Raw genomic sequence first — 26,021 nt, forward strand, 5'->3', positions numbered from 1 at the left:
CTGAGCTAATGTCTGTGCCAATCTTCCTCTGTTTTATATGTGGGATGCCCCCACAGCATGGCTGGATGAGCGGTGTGTAGGTCCATGCCCAGGTCTGAACCCACGAACCTCAGGCTGCCAAAGCAGAGCACATGAACTTAACCACTATGCGAATGGGCCAGCTCTAGTAGTCTCCTGTTCTTGGCAGGAGCAGCAGCCTCCTTCACAGCCCAGTTCTGCAGTGTGGATTGGAGAGATGTTCCTGGAAGATCAGCCGAGGGTCTCTGTTTCTCAGCCTATCTAACAATATTGTCAGCCATTTAATGCCTTGCAATAAATCCCTTTCTACCTAAAGGAGTAGTTTTTTTTTTTTTTTCCCTACCACTGAACCCTAAGCAAAGCAAGGGGCTGGGAATTACTATACAACTGACAAAATGATTTATTACTGTGTAGACTATTAAAATACAGATATACTTTAATATTTATAAAATTTCACATACTCTTGTCAGGGAGATCCAGTTTCAAATAAGAGTGTGTGCTCTTGCAACAATCTGTACATTGTTTTTTTTTCTTTCTTAAAATCCTACCAAATTTGAATTCTATTCAAGTATTTTTCTGTTGTTTGCTAATGCTGTTAGGACTATGGTTTGCATGCAATAGAATTCTACAGGAGTTAAGATAAAGAAAAAAGAATTTATATAAGGATCCAGGTCCTCTCATGGAGCCCAAGGACAAAGATGCAGCTGGACCTTAGGAACAGCCTGGAGCCAAGGATTGCAGTGCTATAGAGAACCCAGGACGCCCTCTTGCGTCTTCTCACCATTGTTTCTCTCTGAGTATCTGTCTCAGTCTTTCTCACTACTTTCTCTGCATCCCAATCAACAAGGTGAAAAAAAAGGCTCCATCTCCACTTACATATTCTCCACTTAAGAGAACAGACAGACAGACTGAAGTCGGAACCTCCTAGACTCAACTCCAGAATCTTGAGGAAAAACTACAAGGAGACTATTCCAGTCAGGTGCCCAGTTCGGCCAAGTTGTACAACTCCGGAAGATGACATTTACTTTGTTTTCTATGCAAAGGGAACCTCTCTCTGGAGCATAACATTTTGTAGAAGAGAATGTGAATGATGCCTTTTGGAGTCGTGCCACCACCCTGAACAATAGTCTGGAGTCAGAGTCCTATTGTGGGAACGTGGCAGTGGATGCTCTGCTCCTGGAACCGCACAGATCGTGGGTAGGGGGAGGTAGATGTGCAGGAAGGGGCAGTTCCCGTATATGAGGGAACTATTGGGAGCTCAGGAGACAAGCACACTGACGTTCATTACAAGAATGGTGCGCTGATTATAGCTATAGTAGACCAGGGATAGGCAAACTCCAGCCCACAGGCCAAATCCAGTCTGCCCCTGGTTCTTGCAAACAGTTTTTTTGGAACAAAACCACACCCATTTGGTTGCATGTTGTCGATGGCTGCTCTTGTTCACTGGCAGAATCGAGCAGTTGCAGCAGAGATCAGACAGTTCACAAAGAAAGCTACAATATTTACTATCTGGCCCCTTACAGAAATAGTTTGTTGACTCCCGTATTAGACCCTTGCTGCTCAGAAATAAGGTTCGCAAGCCAACGGTCTCAGCATCACCGGGGAGCTTGTCAGGGCTTCACTTGCAACTACTGAATCAGAACCTGCTTTTTTTTTTTTCTTCCATTGAGGCATTTTATTTGCTCGTATATATTACACCCCTGGAAAAAGAATCCCAGGATTTTCTCTCCTGTGTGTTTTCATCTTGCTTCTTTGTGGCCCATGATGCCAGCTGAAGTTGTCAGAATAATGAAATCAAACTGATGTGATGGGAGGAGGTTATTCTGCCATTTTTCTGGATCTTTGAGTTGCCCATCAAATCTGGGCCTGATCACGCCACACTTGTTTAACCAGCCCATGAGATTCATAGCAATTTCCCCAGCTCTGTGATCATAAATTATTTCAAACTTGCCAATGCAACCAAGCTCGATTATCACAGTTAGAAACTGGATGATGACTTTGGAGCATGGACTGACAAGAATCTAGTGTTTGCCTCTCTTTTTGTCATTGTTGGTGCTCTTGAGAGCATCAGCCAGGACATTTGTGTGGACCATGGTGATCACACAGAAAGATGGCGGACAGAACCTGCTTTTTAACAAGATCCCCAAGTGATCTGAAGGCACATTAAGGTCTGAGAAGCACCGTATTAAATTTCTCAATGGGCACAATCAATAATGTTGAAACTTCTGTTTCGCACAGCCCCTTTTAGCCTGTGGGACATGATGCAACCCCCTAGGCGTGTTAGACTAGTGTGCCATTATCTCTGGATTTGATGTAGTGATTGCTTTTGGACTATGTCAGGGTAGAGTATCATTAATCAGCCACAATCAGCCTGGACAAAGGGACACCTGGCTATGGTTTGTTAGGCACCTACTTGTTCATTCAATTATAACAAATATTTATTGAGGGCGTACTTTGTGCCAGGCACTGGACTACAAATGATGAACAAATTGGCAGAGTCTCAGCCCTCACAGTGTTGTGGAGCTTTCACACCTCATCTCATTTAATTCTTCCTATAACCTGTGAGGTGAGTACTTTAATCCCCATGGGGAAACTGAGGCTCAGAGAGGTTAATGATTTGTTCCCAGTCATACGGCTGGTGAGTGGCAGAGCTGAAAATCGAACCTATGTCTATCTGACACCAGTTTATGCTTTTTTCTATGCAGAACTGCTAGACATGATTCTAGGAGATTATAATCTAAATTAGGTCTACAGCCAGAGAGACAGTGTTTTATAGATAAGAAACAGATTATTCTTATCTCTCACTTCCCGGATACAGCCAAGATGATGCTGCAAGATTGGGGCAGGCTGGAAACTAGAGGAGCCGAGCTCCCTCTAAGACCTTCTCTTCAGAAGTGACAGACCTGCCACCTTCATCTGTGAGAGAGACAGATGACTCTGGTTCAATTACTTCTTCCAGACACTCGGAATGAGGGAGTCACCTGAGCTCCTAGAGTAGGATGAGAAAAGCACTGTCCTAGGGAGAAAAGGGGTCAGGGTTAATGCTTCTTCCTCCAAGGGACTCTCAGGGTGAATCCCATTCACTGGGGTCACCCCCTCCCTTTCTGACTCTCCCTCCTACCTGTTCTATATATCTCCTCAACTGTCCCAGCCTTCCTTCCTTGCCTTGCTCTTCAATCACTCCATTGTACCCTCTTGAGCTTTCATTCCAAGACCTACAAATATACCTCTCCTATAGCTAGATCCTCAACTGGAGGAGAGAGATGAGGTGTGGAGATGGAGGTGTGAGAGGTGGGGGGACCAGGACACAGGGTATGATGGAAGAGATATTGGGCTGGACCCAATTAGTGCAGGAAGAGGGGTGAGGTTGAGGAAGTGGCTGGTTAGAGGAAGGAGGAGGAAAGTGAAGGAATGAATGGCATGGAGTAGGATGTTCTCTGATAGAGCAGGAGGAAGAAGATGGCAGTGATGAGCCCACAGGGGTGAGCCCAAAACAACAGCAATATTATCATCCCCATCTCATTAACAGCAACCTTACGAGATAGGTTCTATTGTGATCTCCAATTTATAATTAAGGCAAATAAGAAACAGAGAGTTGGGTAAATTTTTCCAGATCACATGGCTGTAAAAGCTGGAGCAAACATTGAAGCAGAGGCAGACTTCGAAATCCAGCTCTTATCTACCTTTCTATGCTGTCTCATAAGGGCACCTCACTGAAAAGTCTAAGACATGTATCTCTTAGATATCTCTGGCCCTGGTCTAGCCTGCTTGTGTTCATGTCAAGCAATATATTTGCATTTTATTAATAGGCAGAAATGAATAAACAATTACCTCAGTTCATCTTCACAACCTAAATCAAAGCATCCAACATAAACTGTCTTTTTTTTTTAAAGGAAAACTATCAGAATTACTATCTAAATCTACGAAATTATTAGATTTGTTTTTCCATCTGATTTCTTGTTCGAACTGAGGGAGAATTTATTCTTTGTTACAACCTTTTTGTATCTTGATGTTAGCACCTGTAAATAGTTCTCAACCTAAAGGTAACACAAGGTTTCCTGGGAGATGGTGAGGATTAATCAGTTAAAATGTAAGAAGGACTTTCAACAGTTCAGCCCATTCAGGAGACATTCAATGAGCAGTTCTGGTGCGTTGGGAGCAAGGAGGACGAAGAAGAACAGGGCGTCAGCTCTGAGCTGTTCAAAATGGGCCAGTCAGACTTGCAATTAGAAAGGCTCCAGGATAGTCTGACAAAGCTGGAGGAGCTGGAGCAGAGGGAGCGTAGAGGAGGGAGCATGAATTGTGCCTAGGGCCTGAGGGAAGGCTTTGCTGACGCTGCACAAGGACGACCCTCTGTCTTAGTTTGGATCCCCTAAGCAGACTCTGAGACAAGCACAAGTCGCTTATTAGGGTGATCCCTAGAAGTATGGAGAGGGAGTCGGAAAGTGAGACGGAAAAGGGAAGAAAGCCAATTAAAGGTATATTAATGAAAGGGTTACAGCTGTGGACAACTGGGGCTCATCCTGCCGGGTAACCTCTGAGGAAACGTGTAGACTGTATCTCAGAATTGTCCCACAAAAGGATGAGGAAGCTGAAGTATTTTCCACCACTGCCTCCCCACATCAGTTGAGAATTTCTCCTGAGGGTGGGAATTCCCTAGCACTTCAGCCACCTCACGTGCGGGCCACAGTCCTCCTGCAGCCTGATAAAGCCTTCAGGTCAAGATGCAGGTGTTTGAAACATAAGCCATCCACAGTCTTCAGAAGCTGCAGGTACCTCTGGGCTGGGCCAAGGGCATATGGATGGGGCATCAATACCTTCTGTTACACTCTTAATAAATGTTTGAACAAATGAGCAACTATGAATCAAAAATGAAGAAGTTCACATTTGAGCTGGGTGAGGGAACCAGAGCTGGTGAAGCCAGAGTGGGAAAGGGAGGACAGGCTGCTGTAACGGAAAGACATTTTTTGGGTTCAGATGAACATGGATTCAAATCTCAGCTCTACCGTTTCTTGAGTGACCTTGAACATGGCATTTAAGCTCAGTTTTCTTATTTGTAAAATGTGAATAACAATATCTACCTCACAAGTCTATCCTCAGGATTAAATAGAATAGCATCTGTAAAGTTCCTGGCACATAGTAGGTGTTCTATACAGAGTGGCCAGGATTGTAGCGGGCTGTCACAAGATGGCAGATACAGCTCTTAATCCCTGGGAGCAGGAGTGATGTAAGCAAATGTTTAGTTTGGGGAGCAGGTGGCCTATGTCTAGGGCAGAGTGATCTAGATAACTTCGCTAGAGACTGGAAATATAGGTTGAGGCTTTACAAGTCTTTAAGGCTCAGCTCAGGGCCGCCCCATGGCCTAGTGGTTAAGTTCGGCACTCTCTGCTTCAGTGGCCCGGGTTTGGTTCCCGGGCATGGACCCACACCACTTGTTGGCGGCCATGCTGAGGCAGTGACCCACATACAAAATAGAGGAAGATTGGCACAGATGTTAGCTCAGGGTGAATCTTCCTCAGCAAAAAACAAAAACAAAAAACAAAAGACAGCTCAAATGGTATCTCCCCTTCACTTCTCACCGCTGCATTCAGCTTTTGTTCCCACCATCCACTGACGCTGCTCTTACTAAGACCACCTACCCCAGTTTAACAGTCTGCTCCAAATGCCTTTTCTCCCCAACTTTTAAAAATTATGAACTATTGCTGCATGCAAAAGAGAATAGAAAATAAAATCATGAACCCCCAGGTATCTATGACCCAGTTAAAGAAAGGAATTATTGTAATACATGAAGCCGTCTTGCATCCTTTTCTTCCCCCAATCTTCCTGCTCTTTTTCCAGAGTTAACCACCACAGTGAATTCAGTGCTTAATATTCTCATGTATATTTTTATTTTTTTATTTTTATTTTTTTTGAGGAAGATTAGCCCTCAGCCAGCTACTGCCAGTCCTCCTCTTTTTGCTGAGGAAGCCTGGCCCTGAGCTAACATCCATGCCCATCTTCCTCTACTTTATATGTGGGATGCCTACCACAGCATGGCGTGCCAAGCGGTGCCACGTCCGCACCTGGGATCCGAACCAGCGAACCCGGGCCACCGAGAAACGGAACATGTGAACTTAACCGCTGCGCCACCGGGCTGGCCCCTCATCTATATTTTTATAATCTTACTATGTAAGTATACCAAAATAATATATGATATTGTTTTACATATATTCAAATTTCATGTAAATGATATACTGTATCCTTCTGCAACTTACTTTTTTCATTCAACATTCTAGTTTTGAGATTTATCCGTGTTGAGGTACCTTCCTCTAGTCTAGCCATTTTACCTGCTGTGTAGTGTTCCAAATGTACCCAGTACTTTGAACAAGTACAACATTTGGGAGATCATTTTAAAGCAGTTTTATTTTGTTTTCCACTGACCCCTTAAATTTATTCTTCAGAGTTAGTTCTTCCCTTGCTCCTAGATAAGATATAGGGTAGGCCCCATAACTTTTCTGATCACTATTAGGTAATAAAAAGTCTTCTGGTCTCTTTAAGTTACGAAACACAGCCTGGGCAGGCATTTGAATCTGACTGTGTGTCATGGGGTGCTCTTGTGACTTCTTTGGAGACTCACATGCCCATAGTGGAGCTCCCTCACCGGCATTTCTCTGATGTGGGTGAAAACACCTTTCCAGCTGGTCTCTAGTGACTCCTGCCTTCTTTAGCCCCAAGGCATCTGGAACCTGAGTTCTTTTACTTTTCCAGGGGTCCCTCTTGAACAGGATCTACCAAGATCCCACAGCAACTCTCTCTCATGCATGTGGCTCACATGTGCTTCCTTTGCCCTGACCAACTCTAAGAGCACAGGCTCATTCTCAAGTGACCTCCATACCTTTCCCATCTCCAAATCCCAAGCCTTTAGCTACCCTCTTTGCGGCGTGAAGTAAAGAATTGTAAGCTGGTTTTCAAACATCTCATTTGCAAATCCTGCATAGTGATTCTGCATCTCAATTTGGAATGAGACTAAAACAGTTCAATTTTAACATCTGTCACACGTTTGATAAATATAATTTATTTATCCAGTCTCCTGATGATGGACATTTAGATCGTTTCCAATTTTCTACTTTCATGAATAATGCTTCGAGGAATAGTCTTGTCTTCTTTTATTCATACTTCCTTGTACACGTGTACATTTATATGCAATTTTATTTTGCATATATATCTAAATGTTTGGTTGCTAGAACAGAGGGTATGTATATCTTCATTTTTACTAGATATTGTCAGATTGTTCTTCTAGATGGTTTTATGAGTTTTTACTCTCTGCAGCAATGTATGAGAGTTCCAATTTCTCCATATCTTCTCCAAAACTTGCTACTGCTATACTGTTCCGTTTTAGCCAATTTGATGATATGTTAACATATTTCACTGGTGTTTTAATTTGCATTTTAATTTTCAGATTCATTAATGTTTTATTTTGTGGTTAGAACTTTTGAAGTCTTGTTTAAGAACTCCTACTCCATCCTGAGGTCAAAAATATTCTCCCATATTTTCTTCTGAAAGATTTATTTACTGGGTCTAGCCCCGTGGCCGAGTGGTTAAGTTTGCACGCTCCACCTCGGCGGCCCAGGGTTTCGCCGGTTCAAATCCTGGGCACGGACAGGGCCCCACTCATCAAGCTATGCTGAGGCAGCATGCCACGTGCCACAACTAGGAGGACCCACACTAAAAATATACAACTATGTACTGGGGGGCTTTGGAGAGAAAAAGGAAAAATAAAATCCGTTTTTTAAAAAAAGAAAAGATTTATTTACTTTTTTTCATATCAAGTCTTTGATCTACCTGCAGTTGATTATTTTTTTAGGAAAAATTAGGCCTGAGCTAACATCTGCTGCCAATCTGCCTCTTTTTGCTGTGGAAGACTGGCCCTGAGCTAACATCCATGCCCATCTTCCCCTACTTTTTATGTGTGGGATTCCTACCACAGTATGGCTTGCCAAGCAGTGCCATGTCCACATCCTGGATCCGAACTGACGAACCCCAGGCCACCGAAGCCAAATGTGCTCACTTAAGTGCTGCACCACCGGGCCAGCCCCTGGAGTTGATTTTTATAAATAATGTGAGGTAGGGATCTATTTTTCCCTCCATATGGGTAACTAGTTGCCCCCAAATTATTTATTGAGTAGTCCATCATTTACTCCACTGATTTGTAAGGCCACCTTACTATATATCAAGTTTCCATTGAGATGTAGGTCTCTCTCTGGGCTTTTTATTCTATTTCCTTGTGGACATTTAAGTACTTATTCTACTAGACTTCTTGGCATTGGATCCTGCTGACCTTTTCCTAAACATTATACTCTCCTGACCTCAGTAATGGTTCTTGTCTTTCTTCCTTTCTCTGACTGCCATGTAAATGTGGGTTTTCCCCAGGGGCCTTCTCTGCCCACTGCTTTTCTCACTCTACCTTGAAAGCTACTTCAAGGCAAACAGAAATGTTTGCTGGCTGCATTTTTAAAAGTACACTTTTTATTTTAGAATAGTTTTAGATTTACAGAAAAGTTGCAAAGACAGTACAAAGACTTCTCATATACCCTTTACCCAGTTCCCCTGTTGTTAACATCCTATATCACTGTGGTACATTTGTCACAACTAAGTAACTGACATTAGTACATTACTATTAACTAAACGTTTTATTAGGATTTCACCAGTTTTCCCCTGCAGCTCTTTTTCTGTACTAGGATCCCATCTAGGATACCACGTTGTATTTAGTCATCGAGTCTCCTTAGCCTCTTCTGGCTTGTGACAGTTTCCCACACTTTCTTGTTCTTGGTGACCTTGATAATTTTGAGAAGCACTGACCAGGTTTTCTTGCAGAATGTCCCTCAGTTTGGGTTTGCCTGATGTTTTTCTCATAGTTAGACTGAGGTCATAGCTTTGGGGAGAAAGACCACTGAGGTGAAGTGCCATTCTCATCACATCATATCAGGGCTAAATGCTATTTACATGACATCACTGATTATAGAGTCTTGATCACCTACCAGAGTCAGAGTTTGACAGATTTCTTTGCTGTAAAGTTTTTTTTTGTTTGTTTTTTTAAGATTGGCACCTGGGCTAACAACTGATGCAAATCTTTTTTTTTTCTGCTTTATCTCCCCAAACCCCCGCTGTACACAGTTGTATATCTTAGTTGCAGGTCCTTCTAGTTGTGGAATGTGGGACGCCGCCTCAGCGTAGCCTGACGAACGGTGCCATGTCCACGCCCAGGATCCGAACCCCGGGCCGCCGCAGCGGAGCTCGTGAACTTAACCACTCGCCATGGAGCCAGCCCTGTGTAAAGTTTTTTTAAAAAAAGGGTTTTTTACAATTCAAATGAAACAAAAAAAAATAAATGAAGTTTCATTAAGTATGATGGGAAAATTATATTGTTGCAACTTAGGTTATGCACTTTTCTGACCAGAAGATTGTCACAAAGGATTAACATTCCTTTTTATCCATTAATATTTTGATGTCTGGGTATATTTGATCTTATAACTTATCCTGGTTTTAACTACTACTTATAAGCTAATGATTCACAAATCTTCCTCAGTTGCGACCTCTCCCTGGACCTGCCACTTCATGTACTCAAGCTCCTGCTAAATATTTCCCCTCTGAAGTCTCAGAGACATTTTGAATTCAATACACCCCAAATGGAACTTTTCACATTCTCTCCCTGAACGACCCGCATTTTCTCCTTCAATGTTCTCTAGCTCAGTAAATGGCACCAAATATACCCATTTGTCCAAGTCAGAAATCCACCCTCCACATCATAGGCTGAGTGATCTTTCTAAAATACAAACCTGTTTGTAACACCACCTCCATACTTATAATATTGAATCTCATTCAAGACTACTGTTTCCATCTTTGGTCTCATCTCTTACCGCTTCTGAGCCTGTCATTTACCTTCCACGGATACCAAAATGGCATGTGGTTCTTTGGCTATACCCTGTGGTTTTATGCCTCTGTGTCTTTGTTCAGGCTGTTACCCTCCCTGGAAGAGTTCTCTCCTTCACCTCTGCCCACTGTCTTGTTCAAGTCACAGCCTAGGCATTTCCTCGCTGTAAGCCTCAAGGCGTCTTACCCCACTCAGTCTTCCCACTAAATTGTGAGCTCCTGAGGGTAGGGACCATATATGATTCATCTTTGTAGCCCCTGCTCAGCATAGTGCCTGCCAATCAGACTGAAGTTGTTCTGAAAATGTTTGTGACTGAGCCTATATTTCCACCATGTTCCTGTGATACTAAGAGCAGTCATTACATTTTACCGTAATTATTAGTCAAAATGCCTGGCATGCCACTGAGGAGGTGAGCTCCAGGAAGGTAGTCTGAGTCTGACTCATCCTAAAGGCCCAGTGTGTGGATTTAGTAGATGCTTAATAAGTATTTGTTGGATGAATGTTCAGAGTAGGAACATTTAAAACTGAATTATTCTTTTCAAGACTCTTTAACAAAACATTGGCCAAACCATCCCAAGGGAAGTTTGATCTTCTTTGTCAGAAATGCATTACCCAATATACCCAAGCACAGAAGAAATACATAGCTGAAAATGATGTAAAAATGGCTAAAGAGATAACATAAACATCACAGCTTGAAAAATTTTAGAGCTGGATTATTTCTCATAAGTGTAGCATTACAAAATAGGCATCAATTTCCCTTAGCCAGCTACAGTAACATTCAATTAGATAGTATTAATCCTATGCCTAAAGCACTATTCAGAAAAAGTAAGACAGGTAACTGAAAAGTTGCAAAATCCAGCAGCTGGAATCAGGCATGCTCCAAGCACAGGTCTAAAGGAGACTAAGAGTCACGCACCCAGAGAAGGAAAGGTGGGACACGAATGGGAGGAGAGGAGTGGAGATAATGTAAAATGTAAGTAGAAGAAAGCCTGGCAATCAGGAGAGAAAGGAAGTAGTTTGACATTGGAAAGTGCCTGGCGTGTAAGATGAGAACCTGGCAAGGGAAGGACAGGTGACGAATTGATTACAGCAGATCTCGTCTGCTATTGCCTGTGCTTTGCAAATAAGTTGATGAGGTCTGGATTTAATAAATATTAAAATTCTAAGAACACTTAAGAACTGCCAAGGGAGACTGGAGCAGTCATCATGTGAGTAGATTTCTAAGACTAGACTAGACACACCATCTATTATGGATGGTTTGAGACTAACGCATCCATCCCGCTACCACAGAGAGAATTGAATGACCCTGCAGGCCTTCCTTCCAAACTTTCAAAAGGCTGGAGTGGGTGGGGAGGGAGATTTTCATTCTGCTGTTTCATCACAGATTCCCTGCTATTAATTTAGATACAATTGACACGCATCTTCTCTAAACAAAAGAAGAAAGTTAACTGGTCTCTTCATGAATATTGCCAACCAATCTTTGTACCCCTTTATAAACAGTTACATACCTCTAAACACAGTAAAATTCCACTTGATAAGTTTATTTGGAATTTGCAATAATTCGAACAGGGGCTGCGTTAAAGTTGCACTTTGCTTAGCAAACCCCTTACATCATAGATTAAAATTCATATTTTAAACAAAATTTAGGAGTACTTAGGATGACACGTTTCCTGGAAGACTTTTAAAGCACAGTCTTGTGATAGGACACTAAAGTGAGGGTTGCCCTCTGCAACAGCATTTTAGGAGAGCTTGTGTGTTCCTGTCTATTTCCCTACTGGACTCTGAACTCCATAAGGGCAGGAGCTTTGGCTTGTTTATGGGGTGTTCCCACCACTCAGCAGTGGCTAGCACATAAAGGGTGTACAGTGAGTTTTCCGATAAAATCAATCAATCAATGGAAAACTCGCTGGGATTTGGAAGCCCTGTCTTAGGACATGAGGAGAACTATCTTATATTAGGGAGTTTTACACAAGTTTGTATCCAGGTTCCATCAATTACTGAGAAATGTGTGAACTAGGACAAGTCACTCAAGCTCAGAGCCTCAGTTTCCTCATCTGTAAAGTAAGGATAGTAACACTACCTATCCCATAGAGCTATTGTGACGATTCAGTGAGATAATGCACTGTCCTACCAGATACCAAGTCTTCTATAAAACAGGGATAATTCTTTGTTGGGGGGGGGTACTGTCCTGTGCATTGTAAGATGTTTAGCAGCATCTCTAGCTTACACCCACTAGATGCCGGTAGCACTCCCCTCCTTAGTTATGGAAGCCAAAAATGTCTCTGGATGTTACCAAATCTCCCCTGGGAGGTAAAATTGCCCCTGGTTGAGAACCATACTATAAAGTTATAGTAACTGATGTGTTGTTGGTGCAAGGATAGACAGATCCACGGAACAAAAGAGAGAGACCAAAAATAGACTCCTGCATATAAGGAATGTGATATACGATGGAGATGGAATTACATATTAGTGGAGAAGAGAGAGACTGTTTACTAAATGATGCTAGAGCAATTGATTGAAAAAACTTACAATCCTATCTCATATCATTCATAAAAACTTCTAGAAGAAAATATGGGAGAATATCTTCATTGTTTCAGGATAAGAAGGATTTCTTAAACAGGACACAAAAAGCACAAAACATGAGGGAAAAAGTTTATACCTTTTACATTAAAAATTATGTACATCAATGGCATCATAGGCAAAGTGAAATCTAAGTGGCAAATTAGAAGAAATTATTTGTGACTCAGATATCCAGCAAAAGATATGTATTTAGAATATAGTTATGAAGTATCAATCAACACCTAAATGCTGACTATATTAGTTTTCTAGGCCTGCTGTAACAAATTACCACAAATTGAGTGGCTTCAAAAAACAGAAATTTATATAGTCATGTGTTGCTTAACATCGGGGATACGTTCTGAGAGATGCATTGTCAGGTGATTTCGTCGTTGTGTGAACATCATAGCATGTACTTGCGCAAACCTAGGCAGTAACACAGCTAGGCTCTGTGGTACTAATCTTATGGGACCACCATCATATATGCAGTCCGTTGTTGACTGAAACCTCGTTATGCAGCACATGGCTGTGCTGTCATAGTTCCGGAGGCTAAAAGTTCAAAATCAACGTGTCAGCTGGGCTGGTTCCTTTTGGAGGCTTTAAGGGAGAATTGTTCCATGCCTCTCTCCTAGCTTCTGGTGGTGGTTAGCAATCCTTAGTGTCTCTTGGCTTGTAGCTGTATCACCCCAATTTCTGCCTCTGTCTTCACATAGTCTTCTTCCTTGTGTTTCTGTCTGTGTCTTAACATGGGCTTCTTATGACATCAGTCATTATATTTAGGGTCAGCCCAAATCTAGTATGACTTTGTCTTAACTTGGTTACATCTGCAAAGATCCTATTTCCAAACAAGATCACCTCCTGAGGTTCTGGTGGACATGGATTTTTTTTTCTATTTTTCTTAAAAAAATTTTTTTTATTGAGTTCATAATAGTTTACATCACTTTGAAATTTCATTTGTACATTAGTTCCTGTCCATCACCATGTGAGTGCTCCCCTTCAACCCCTGTGAGCTCCCCCCAACTCCTCTTCCCCTGCTAACCACTGAACTGTTTTCTTTGTCTATGGGTTTGTTTATATTCCACATATGAGTGAAATCATATGGTGTTTGTCTTTCTCAGTCTGGCTTATTTCGCTTAGCATAATACCCTCCAGGTCCATCCATGTTTTTGCAAATGGGATGATTTTGTCTTTTTTATGGCTGAGTAGTATTCCATTGTATTTATATACACCACATCTTCTTTATCCAATCATCGGTCAATGGGCACTCGGGTTGCTTCCATGTCTTGGCTATTGTGAATAGCACTGCAATGAACATAGAGGGGCATATGTTACTTTGGATTGTTGATTTCAAGTTGTTTGGATAGATACTCAGTAGTGGGATAGCTGGGTCATATGATATTTCTATTTTTAGTTTTTTGAGGAGTCTTCATACTGTTTTCCATAGTGGCTGCACCAGTTTGCATTCCCACCAGCAGTGTATGAGGGTTCCCTTTTCTCCACACCCTCTCCAACATTTATTATTCTTAGTGATTATGGCCATGTTAATGAGTGTAAGGTGGTATCTTAGTGTGGTTTTGATTTGCATTTCCCTGATGATTAGTGATGTTGAACATCTTTTCATGCACTTATTGGCCATCTGTATATCTTCTTTGGAAAAACGTCTTGGACATGGATTTTTGAAGTACACTATTCAATCCAATACAGTTTTCCCTTTGAACCCCCAGACTGACATCTGTGCCATGTGCAGAATACATTTATTCCATCCCAACATGCTCAAAAATCTGAATTCATTCCAGCATCAACTCTAAGTCCCAAATCTCTTCTAAATATCAATTAATAAATTCTCAAATCTCATATCTAAATCAGGTATGGGTGAGACTCTGGGTATTGTCCACCCTGGGACAAAATTCCTCTCCATTTGTGAACTTGTGGACCAGAAAACAAGTTATCCGATTCCAAAATACAGTGGTGAGACAGGCATAGGGCAGACACTCCCTTTCAAAAAGGGAGAAAATGGAAGGAATAAAAGAGTCATTGGTCTCAAGCAAGTTCAAAACATAGCAGGGCAGATTCCATTAAGTTTCAAGGCCTGAGAATCATTCTCTGTGGTTGTATCCGCCCTCTGGGCTGGAGGAGGTCTCTTCAGCCCCTGTCTCTGGGCCTATCTCTCTGGCCTCTGCCTCTGTGTCCATGGTATTGCCCTTGGAGTCATTCTTCCTTTTACTTGAAGCACAGCACACACTTGTAGCTGAATAATTCTGGCAGCTCATTTCCTGCCTGTAGAATCCCTGAAATCCAACATCCTTCCTTCATTTCATTCTGTCTCTGTCCCTTTCAGTCTAAGCTGGCAGTATTTCTGCTGATACAACACTCTCAAAAATCTTTTTTGGTCTTCCATGTATGTCAAGGGGATCCACACCATTACACAAGAGGGTTCTCCACAGATCCTTCCTGGACAACTCATGTCTGTTCCTGGATTCTGCTGAGAAGGTTAACCAGATCCGTAAGTCACATATCTAATCTGCCCAGTGTAAGTTTGTCCAGCTATGCCCTTGGCTCTGTTTCCAGAGCATACTATCTGGATAGGCTGAGAATTTTCCTAATCATTGATTGTTGGTCCTTCTTGCTTAATAGTTCTTTTCTCAGTTTATCTCTTTCCTCTTAATTTTACTGTAAACAACAAGCAGAAATCAGGCCACATCTTCTACTCTTTTCTTGGAAATCTCTTGAGCTAAATATCCAAGATCATTGCTTACAACTTCTACTTTGCACTCAACAGTAAAACACAATTCATCTAAGTTCTTTGCCACTTTATAACAAGGATTACTTTTCTTTCAGTGTCCAAAAACATGTTCCTCATTTCCATCTGAGACCTCACAAGAGGTCCTTAAACCTCCTTATTTCCAAAACAGTCTCTTCAAGGCAGTCTAGGCTTTTTCAATCATGTCCCTCAAAATTCTTCTAGCCTCTACCCATTACCCAATTCTAAAGCCACTCCTATAATTTTAGGTATTTGTTACAGCAGCACCCCACTTCCCAATACCAAAATCTGTATCAGTCAGTGTTCTCCAGAAATGCAGAACCAGTAGGGGAGCTATTTCTCTCTCTCTCCCTCTCTCCCTCCCTCTCTCTCTCTCTCTCTATACACACATATGAATATATGTTTCTCATGACCTTGATGGTCTTATTTTTCTCATGTTTAGGCTGGGCTTATGGGTTTTTGGAAAGAATATCACATAGGCGAAGTGCCCTTCTCACCACATCCCATCAGGGGTAAGTGATACTCATGTGACATCACTGATGATGTTAATTTTATCACTTGCTTAAGGTCATGTTTGCAGGTTTCTTCACTGTAAAGTTACATTTTTCCCTTTCCCTTTTTTGTCCTTTCATAGAGAGTTAGCTCACCCTCAGAGAAGAGAGGGCAGAAATTAAGCTACATATCCTAATGGTGGCATGTGTATCTACATACATTATTTAGAATTCTTCTGAAAGGGAGATTTACCACTGTTTTTTTTTTTTAGATTTTTAAAAAATTTTTTCCTTTTTCTCCCCAAAGTCCCCCAGTACATAGTTGTATATTCTTCGCTGTGGGTCCTTCCAGTTGTGGCATGTGGGACGCTGCCCCAGCGTGGCTCGATGAGCAGTGCCATGTCCGCGCCCAGGACTCGAACCAACGAAACACTGGGCCACCCGCAGCGGAGCGCGCAAACTCACCACTCGGCCACGGGGCCAGCCCCACCACTGTTTTAATTATAGTTTTTAACACATCTAAAGTTTCTGTGAGGGCTAATCTTCACTCACTTTTTATTTTATATTCTTCCAGAAAGTATTCAAATTATCTTTAAATCATGTTACAATTAAAAAATTAATTTGATGATTGATTAGAATTGCACTTAACAATATATTAATTGGGGAAGGACTGACACTCAGGAGTATGGTACCTGTCTCCATTAGTCAAATCTTCCTTTATATCTCTAGGAATTACTATGTGCTGATAACTAAGTTCTGGAGGCACATAAATAGATACACAAGGATCTGTTCTGTAGTCAGACACTAGTCCTGTGGCTTCACAGTCAGTCTGAAGAAGATTGAAATAATGTCCGGGCTGCCCCAGGGAAGAAACTTATCAGAGATATAAAGCTTGAGGTTGGTACTGAATTTTTCTACATCAAAGGAAATATATAGAAAACAAGATTATGAAACCCGGTATGAGATTTGGGGAAAAGGTTGACAAAAACCGTGCATTCCTTAAGGTCAGGGGCTAGGTTCAATTCATCTTTGTATTACCCACTGCTAGCACATACTAGCATACATGAGCTCTTTTTGAGTGTCTGTTGAAAAAATGAATAAGTCAGTGAATAAATATTCACTTAAAGTCTTGGCCTTAAATTCCTGACCACACCAGAGATGTGTCTTGATCTTTGTTATGATATACCAGCTTCCATGGATGATTCATTTTACATGCTCATAGTATCTGAACAACTTGTCACTAGATTTTTCATTAGTATCAACATCTCATATGCAAGTTTAAATGATGACAGAATCACTAAAAACGACGTAAATTTAACAGCATTAAAAGTATGCTTACTATCAGTCCAACACATTGAAATATAATTCTGTGGAAGATTACATTTTTTTTTGAGGAAGATTAGCCCTGAGCTAACTGCCGCCAATTCTCCTTTTTGCTGAGGAAGACTGGCCCTGAGCTAACATCCGTGCCCATCTTCCTCTACTTTATATGTGGGATGCCTAACACAGCATGGCTTGCCAAGCAGTGCCATGTCTGCACCCAGGATCCAAACTGGAGAACCCAGGCTGCTGAAGTGGAACGTGTACACTTAACCACTGTGCCACCAGGCCAGCCCCTCCAGAAGATTACATTTAAAAAGCAAGTGGTGGGGCTGGCCCCGTGGCCGAGTGGTTAAGTTTGCGTACTCTGCTGCAGGTGGCCCAGTGTTTCGTTGGTTCGAATCCTGGGTGTGGACATGGCACTGCTCATTAAGCCACGCTGAGGCAACGTCCCACATGCCACAACTAGAAGGACCCACAACGAAGAATATACAGCTATGTACTGGGGGGCTTTGGGGAGGAAAAGGAAAAAAATAAAATCTAATACCTATTCCGCACCCCCCCCCCCCCAAAAAAAAGCAAGTGGTGCTGGCCCCATGGCCTAGTGGTTAAGTTTGGCGCACTCCACTTCAGTGGCTTGGGTTCAGTTCCTGGGTATGGACCTATGCCACTTGTTGGCAGCTATGTTGTGGTGGCAACCCACATACAAAATAGAGGAAGATTGGCATAGATGTTAGCTCAGGGTGAATCTTCCTCAAGCAAAAAGAGGAAGACTGGCAACAGATGTTACCTCAGGGCAAATCTTCATCAGCAAAAAAAATAAATAAATGAAAAAACGGAATATAAAATCACATTCAAGTTGTGATTATAATGATAAAACAAATCAAGTTTGCACATGTTAACAGGTATATATTGTTTACGCTGCTTAGCATCCACTCTCTTCTTTTCCTAAGAGCGCATATGCTTTGTTTTGAAGGAAACCATTCCTCACCAGTTCTCAGCCACGTGGGTGGGTCCTGATAATTCAGGTCAATCTGAACTTCACCTCCCTGGCCATAGTGGTGGGTTCATGGATAGGCAGGTAAGCCCATTTGCTAGGGCTTGATGAGGTGTGATGATGTGGAATCTAGAACTTCTGCAGCTGTTTGCTACCACACTGGGAGGGCCTGGAACTCCCTATGGTCACATGTGGAGCCTGAGGATAAAGCAACACAGTGGTAGGCAGAAAAGAGTAGATGAAAGAAACTTGGTAGTTACTTGGTGATTTACTTTGAGCTGCTGGGTAAAGCCTCAACTGAAACTAGATTTCTCAACAATTCTTTTATCATTTTGTTTTTTTGTTTACCAGTGCAATACCTAATAGATATTCAGGCAAAGACTTGGAGGGAAGAGGGGAAAATGAAAAGAGTTTTGATTTGTTGCAATGGTGGGACCGAGAGTAATTTTTTTCTTTCTTTGCTTTCTACTAATGTTGTTTAGATGACTCATAAATGAAAAGGGTTTCTGGATGTTGAAAAAAATCTCAAAAGACAAAAGATCTCAATAGGTACCATATTGTAAATGTTGTATATTTGCAACATAACATTCACTTTAAATATTATGACAGTTCTCTTCTCTTCTGTATCAAGCATGAATAAGTAGGGGGCACACTGTTGGACCACATGCTCTCAAAACAGAAGCAAGTCCATTTCACAAGTGCGTACTGTGAATATACAGCTTACCAGTGGTCTAACATGTGCCACTTTTCAAATCTTAACAGAGAAAATTATGACTGTAAAAATTAAATCTGGGTTGATCAATTTTACCCAGTGTCAGCACACTAGAAGAACAGAATGAGACTCACAACAAACATCTCATAAGTAACCATGTCTCTTCATTTTCCTCTCGGATCCCCGCATGGCTGCCACCTCTGCTGAACACCAATCCCAGCTCTCAGGAGTCAAGGGCTGAGTCTCACTCTCTGGCATCCTTTTTTCTGAAGTGTGATGCAAGGTAGTCCCTTACCTCCTTCAGCTGCCAGAGAGCTGCAGTTCAAAGATCCTCTTGGTTTCTGATTACTCAAGAGAAGAGGGAGACTACAAGACAGAAGAAAGACTCTAGGGGCAGAGAGAGGAATGAAAGGTGTCAAGAGTCTCTTTAAGTAGAAATGCTTAAAGTGGAGGAGACTAAGAAATGACAAAAATATTTTGTCTTCACGAAGACTAAACAGTTTATAAAGGCAACACAAAAATCTTTGAAATGTTATTGGATTTTGTTAACACTGTCCCCAAAATACAGTATAAATAAATTCAACTGACAAAAGTAACCTTAGGAGGGAAGAAAAGACAAGACCTTGTAATTTCAATTCCTCACTTTGTATGTGGACATTAGCCAAGGTGCCTTTTGGGTGTGCTGAGGAGCAGAGTCACTCTACCCCACCTAAGGGCTCTGTGTCCATCTCATTTATGGCCAACATCCTGGGTACTTTGAGGTTGCATCTTTGAGTTTGACCCAATTGGTTTGATTCTAACACCAAAGCCTTTATCACTTCTCAGTGAATCAATATCTCTATTAACATTTATATTTAAAACTCATAACTATTTAGGCTCTATGAAAATCATACAGCAAAAACCTGCATTCTATTTGAACTAAAATAGTGAAAAGTTTTAGTGAGTCATAGGGTTTGGAGGGATCTGAAAATGAGAAGCTTCTGGGCTGTTTACAGAACATTCGTGTTTTTAACAACGTAATTATATCATTAGTTCATGCCTTCCCTCTGCCCCTCTAGCACCCAGATTTCCCTTCTCAAAATAGCGCACAGCAGCACTTTAGATTTTATTCAGTATTTGATAAGCATTTTTTGAGTGCTCATTTTGTCCCATCCTTGACTTCTAAATATTCACAGTCTGTTGAAGGACACAGACATATAAAATTTCCATACAAAGTGACAGAGAGAAGAGCACTATGCTGTCTTAGCCCAGGAGAGGGAAGGCTTTCCAGGCCACAAGCCAGGGTAGAATAAATGGCGATTACTCAAGTAAGGGAGGGGAGAAGGGCTTTTTGAGTCAGAGGAAGCACCATGTACAAGACTTGAGAATTAAAGTCACAGAACAACTGGGTACTTGTTGCTAATTTAGCAAGGCCAAATTGGAGCTGGGGGAGTGAGGACAGGGTGGGTCAAGGGGTAGCGGCAAAAATAGCACTTTACTCATTGTTTCTTAAACTGCACAAGACCCATTATTGGGTCATTAAAACAGTATATTTTTTGAAAAAGGATAGAATAGAATATAAAATATCGAATGTTTCACATGCAGTAAGTGTCAGTATGTGAATCTGTTGTTTTATAGTTATGTGTGTGTGTGCGTGTACTGGTTCACAATGAAAATGTATTTCTTACTGTGGGACATGGTCAAAAAAGTTTGAAAGTCACTGTTTACAGTGTAGAACATTTTATTTATAGTTTACAAGTTGCTTTTGGGTATCCCATTTTTACTACATGACTCTAACCTCCGTTTTTTATTTGTCATTTACTCATTCCTCAAATATTTATCAAGTGCATATTTTATGCCCAGTGCTAGGAAACTCCCTGAGAGGAACTCACAGTCTATGGGAGACAGACAAATATGGAGATAATAATAATAATGGGACCCAGGAGAGGTATGATGTTTTGAAGGAGGTCGAAGACGTTGACCTAGGAAACCCCAGCATCTAAGGTTCTAGTAGAGGACAAGGTACTAGTAAATGAGACTCAGGCCAGGGAATATGGGGTCACAGAAACTTTGAGAGAGTTTTTGAGGGTCTTTTCTTCATCAGTCTCTCCCTCTGCCCTGAGGAGGGAACCACTGTTCTGCTTATTTTCACTTCAGATTGGTTTTGCCTATTCTAGAACTTTTTATAAATGGAGTCATACAGTATGCACTCTTTTGTGTATGGTTTCTTTTGCTTAGCATTATGTTCACAAGATTTATCCATGTTGGTGTATGTATCGGTAGTTTGTTTCTTCATATTTCTGAGTTATTATTTAATTGTAAGAATATGCCACTTGTTTATCTATTCAACCACTGAAGGACATTTGAGTTGTTTACTTTTATGATATTGTAAATAAAGCTGCTATGAACATTCTTGCGCAAGTCTTTTTGTGGATATGTATTTTATTTCTCTTGGCTAAATGCTTAGGAGTGAAATTTCTGGACAAAGGATAGGTTTATGTTTGACTTTATAAGAAACTGCCAAACCTTTTCCCAAAGTGTTCCCTTCCCACCAGCAATGTTTGCTCCATATGCTTTTCAACATCTGGTGATGCCAGTTTTAAAAAATTTTAGCCATTGTAGTAAGAGTTAGTGGCATTTTATAGTGACTTAAATTTTCATTTTCTTGATGTGTAATAATGTTGAGTACATTTTCATGTGCGTATTGGCCTTTCATATATCTTCCTTTGTGAAGAATCTGTTCAAATATTTTGCCTATTTATTAATATTAATTTTAGGAATTCTTTATATATTTTGAATGTAAGTCCTTTGTCAGATATATATTTTATTAATATATTCTTCCAGTCTGCTTATTATTTCCTTAATGATATTTTTTGGTGTACGGAAGTTTTAAATTTTGATTAAGTCTAATTTATAACTTTTTTCTTTTATGATTATTCCTTCCTGTATCATGTCTAAGAAAATTTGCCTACTCCCATGTCTCCTACTTTTTTCCTGAAAGTTTTATAGTTTTTTTTAAGATTTTTTATTTTTCCTCTTTCTCCGCAAAGTCACCTGGTGCATAGCTGTATTTTTCAGTTGTGGGTCCTTCTAGTTGTGGCATGTGGGATGCCATCTCAGCATGGCTTGATGAGTGGTGCCATGTCCGCATCTAGGATCCGAACTGGCGAAACCCTGGGCTGCCGAAGCTGAGCACGCAAACTTGACCACTAGGCCATGGGGCCCGCCCCTATAGTTTTAAGTTTTACATTTAGGTCTGTCATGAATTAATTTTTGTGTATGCTGTGAGGTAGGGGTTGAGGTTCATTTTCTTTACATGGATATTCATCTGTTCTAGCACTATTTGTTGAAAGGATTTCTTTTTCCTAATGGATTGCTTTGGTGTCTTTGACTCACCATTTACATATGAGTCTATTTATGGGTTTTCTATTCAGTTACACTGATCTATATTTCTATCCACATATATCCACATATGTCTATATGCCTGTACCACTGTCTTAATACTGTAATTTTATAGTGGGTCTTGAAGTCGGGCAGTACATATGAGTCCTCCAGCTTGTTTCATTTTCTAGATCCATTGCATTTTCATAAACACTTATGAAACTGCTTGTCAATTTCTAAAAAAGAACAAAAAAAACCCTGCCTAAATTGATTGAATCTATAGTCAAATTTGGAGAGGACTGGCATCTTAACAATATTGAGTCTTCTGATCCATGGACACAATATAACTCTCCACTTATTTAGATCTTTTTTAATTTCTCTCAGAAATGTTTTGTAGTTTTCAGTGTATAGGTTTGCACATATTTTGCTAAATTTTTACTAAATATTTCATGGTTTTTGATGCTATTGAAAATTGAATTATTTTAAATCTCATTTTCTAATTTATTTCTATCTCATGCATGGAGATGATCAGATATTCTGACGAACTGTGGGATTCATACTATGGAGTTGTTCCAGGATCCCATGGATGAGTCTCAGTTCCATAAAGGTGGCCTGAAGATTGAATACTCCCTAGCCAGTAAGATATTCTCTCATGGGATGGCATGAAATTGGGTCACCAAAAAGGTGGTTTTGCGTGAAGTAAATTGTTTATATAGATAGGGATGCTGTAAAAAAATTTTTTTCCAGTACCCTGAACTCCCTAGGCACAGCCCTAACCAGGGGTGTGGTTATATCCCTTGGAGAAGGGGAGAAACAGCGTATCAGGGGAGTTCTCTCCCATGTGATATTATTCATTATTCAAGAACCACTACTTTCTGTATCTTTCTGAGACCAGAGAGAAGGTTAGTTCACTACTGATTCCCATCACTACCACCAACAAATGGGTCATGGCAGGAAAGTAAAATTTATTCTAAGGTCACACTGCATCCTTGGTTAAGAATTTACCCCTTATTTGCCCCTTATTCTATTTCAGTACACATGATAGTATGGCCGAAATACATTTCAGGGAAACTGATTCCTTTCACCTGTAGCATGCCATCTGTTGCACAAGAACTAATTATATGTCTGAAGTGTAGTTGGGCCCAGTTAAGTATTATTCTGACTTTCCATCGCATTGAACTTTGGAGACTTTTTAAATCTATCAAGTTGAGATGGGAACCATTATGAAAAACTAATGTGAATGTTCTGCTTATTCATGGCTTTTGTATAATTTATTCATGGTCTTTTAGGCTAGCAAAATTATTCCCATGTTATTTTGGTATTTCTAATTAACCAAAGTGAACATCACTGATGAGTGGCAGGGCCTCTCAACTGAAGAATGCCTTTATACTGAAATCAGCACCATTCTGGCAGCAGAGGAAAGACTCTAAGCTTGTTCTTCTGTGCTGATGAGTCACTCTGGATTTTTACCTGCTCTTAACTTTTGTTCCTGAGAGGAAAGAGAGAGCAATTTTTTTTTCTAGGTCTGAATATGTTTTCAATCCATATTTTAAAATATTCATTCTTATAGAATTTGTGGCCTAAAAACCAAGTGCATTTGACATAACTACAAAGTAATTAGCTGGCTATATATTTTCTAGTAAAGAATCCTGATATCCTCATGGTCAGCACTCCACTCACCATATGGGTAACATGTTGAAAGGATATTTGCATGGGTAAAAGGGAGAGAGTTATGGTTGGAACTTAAGAAGGATAGCTAATTCATAATTAAGTTATATGTAGTTGTAGGAAGCTGAGGAACATGACATGGTTTAGGGGCCAGAAAAGATGCATGCTCTAATGTATAAATCATAGAGTGTAATATTAGCCAAAAAGAAGGTATGAACATATTAAATTCACAGATTCCAGATGCATTTTTTATTCCAAAAGTTTTTGATACGTTCTTTGATGAATACATTACTTGTCTATTTTTCCATCTTCAGACCTCTTGCTTTAGCCCAAGAAGAATAAGCAGCTCACTGTAAACGTATGATCATTCCTAGAAATTTCACATGATTTATGTGACTGAATTATGTTTCTAATGCTGCTTTTCCCATAGCACCATTTCTCCATTTCTAATTGGACCTAAAGCACCTGCTACTTATAACTAAGAATGATTGCTAGTTAATCTTAACAGTTGTCTCTTCTTTAAACCTCTCTCCCCAAAATTTTAGCCATTAGTCCAAAATCTGAGTGTTTTTCCTAAATGAGGAAACTGAAACAAATTAAAACCTATTAGGTTCCCTCTTCTCAAATAAACTCCATGTCTCCTTATATTTTCAGCATTTTAAAAAGTCATATTGACTTGGGGATGTGTGACCTAAGACTCACAGGGACAACTAACAAGAGTGGGTAGGATGTGTTAGTGACAGTAAGAGACTGCTTTGTGCCACTTACCTGCTTCAGGTGGTGGTAGCAGCCCAGAAGGATGGACCAGAGGGGAGAACTTCCTGAGAAGTGGTAAACCTCCTGCTGTCCCCTTCTTCCTCTGGTAGAGAGGTGAGGAAAACCTAAGGCAATGAAAAATTTTTTTTTCATTTTAAATTTCTCTTTCTTTGTTTTTTTGCGGGGAAAGATTCGCCCTGAGCTATCATCTGTTGCCAATCTTCCTCTTTTTTTTTCTCCCCGAAGCCCCAGTGCCTTGCTGTATACCCTAGTTGTAAGTGCTTCTAGTTCTTCCACGTGTGCTGCTGCCACAGCATGACAACTGACAGACAGGTGGTACGGTTCTGCAAGCGGGAAATGAACCTGGGCTGCTGAAGTGGTGAGAGCTCTGAACTGTAAGCACTGGGCAATCAGGGCTGGCTCCAAATTTTTCTTTTCTTAAAGTCACGTTATTGGGTTAAAAAAATGACTAACATACAAAAAAGCTATGCTGCGGCCAGCCAGGAGGTGTGGTGGTTAAGTTCCTGTGCTCTGTTTTGGTGGCCCGGGGTCACAGGTTTGGATCCTGGGTGTGGACCTAGCACCATTTGTCAAGCCATGCTATGGTGGCATCCCACATAAAATAGAGGAAGATTGGCACAGATGTTAGCTCAACAGCAATCTTCCTCACACACACAAAAAAGCTGCACACATTTAATGTCTGCAACTCGATGAGTTTGAAGATAAGTATACATCCATGAAACTATCACCACAATTTATCATAAACATATCCATCACCTCCAAAAGCCAGGACTCTGAGGAAACTAGCCTTGTTTTCTTGAAAACCTGGCAATAACCTGACTGGAGACAGAAGGCTTGCAATGGGGTGTGCATTGACTTTAAAAACCACCGCAGTCATGCTTGGTTGCCACTAGAACCATAAGTTGTCTCAAATCTCAGTCTGCTTTAGGGAGTCTGGTGTACAATATGACCCAGAAAGGAGTAGCGAATACACCAAATGAATCATTACAAGGTTTAGCTAATATATACAGTGTTAGCAGAAACCTGAGAACATGTGTAGGAGTAGATTCTAAGGGTGTCAGACCAAAGAAGGCAAAATATAATGAGATCAGGGAGAATTCATTAATATAGGGCTGCTTACTAGAGATTCCAGATTTAATGTGTTAATTTGTGCAGATGGAGGTGGCTCTAACAGCTTAATAGATTGGTTGACTAAAATTTTGACTCACTGGTGGCCTGTGTTTAATGAGAATAAGATACCAGAGCTTCACTGGCATGAAGGAAATAAGGGAATTCAAAGACTTAAGGAGATAGGAAGGTTGGAGTGAGCTTATCATGTGCAAACTGCACACTCATCCTCCCACTGTAACTCCTGAGGAGGCCTAGAAGGCACTCCTGTTGCTAAGGCAGTGAGAAATACATTAGAGAGCTCTGTGGTTGCTTCCTTTTGTGGGAAAAGGTATGACCATGAG

At 40.8% G+C, this 26,021-nt stretch overlaps 1 pseudogene; it reads right to left on the minus strand.

The window, feature by feature from the left end:
- Positions 1 to 1,646: 1,646 nt before the first annotated feature.
- On the minus strand, positions 1,647 to 2,111 carry LOC100630581 (small ribosomal subunit protein uS8-like; annotated as a pseudogene).
- Between the last annotated feature and the right edge of the window lie 23,910 nt (positions 2,112 to 26,021).

The sequence above is a fragment of the Equus caballus genome, chromosome 2 (genome assembly GCF_041296265.1).
Source record: "Equus caballus isolate H_3958 breed thoroughbred chromosome 2, TB-T2T, whole genome shotgun sequence".
NCBI lineage: Eukaryota > Metazoa > Chordata > Mammalia > Perissodactyla > Equidae > Equus > Equus caballus.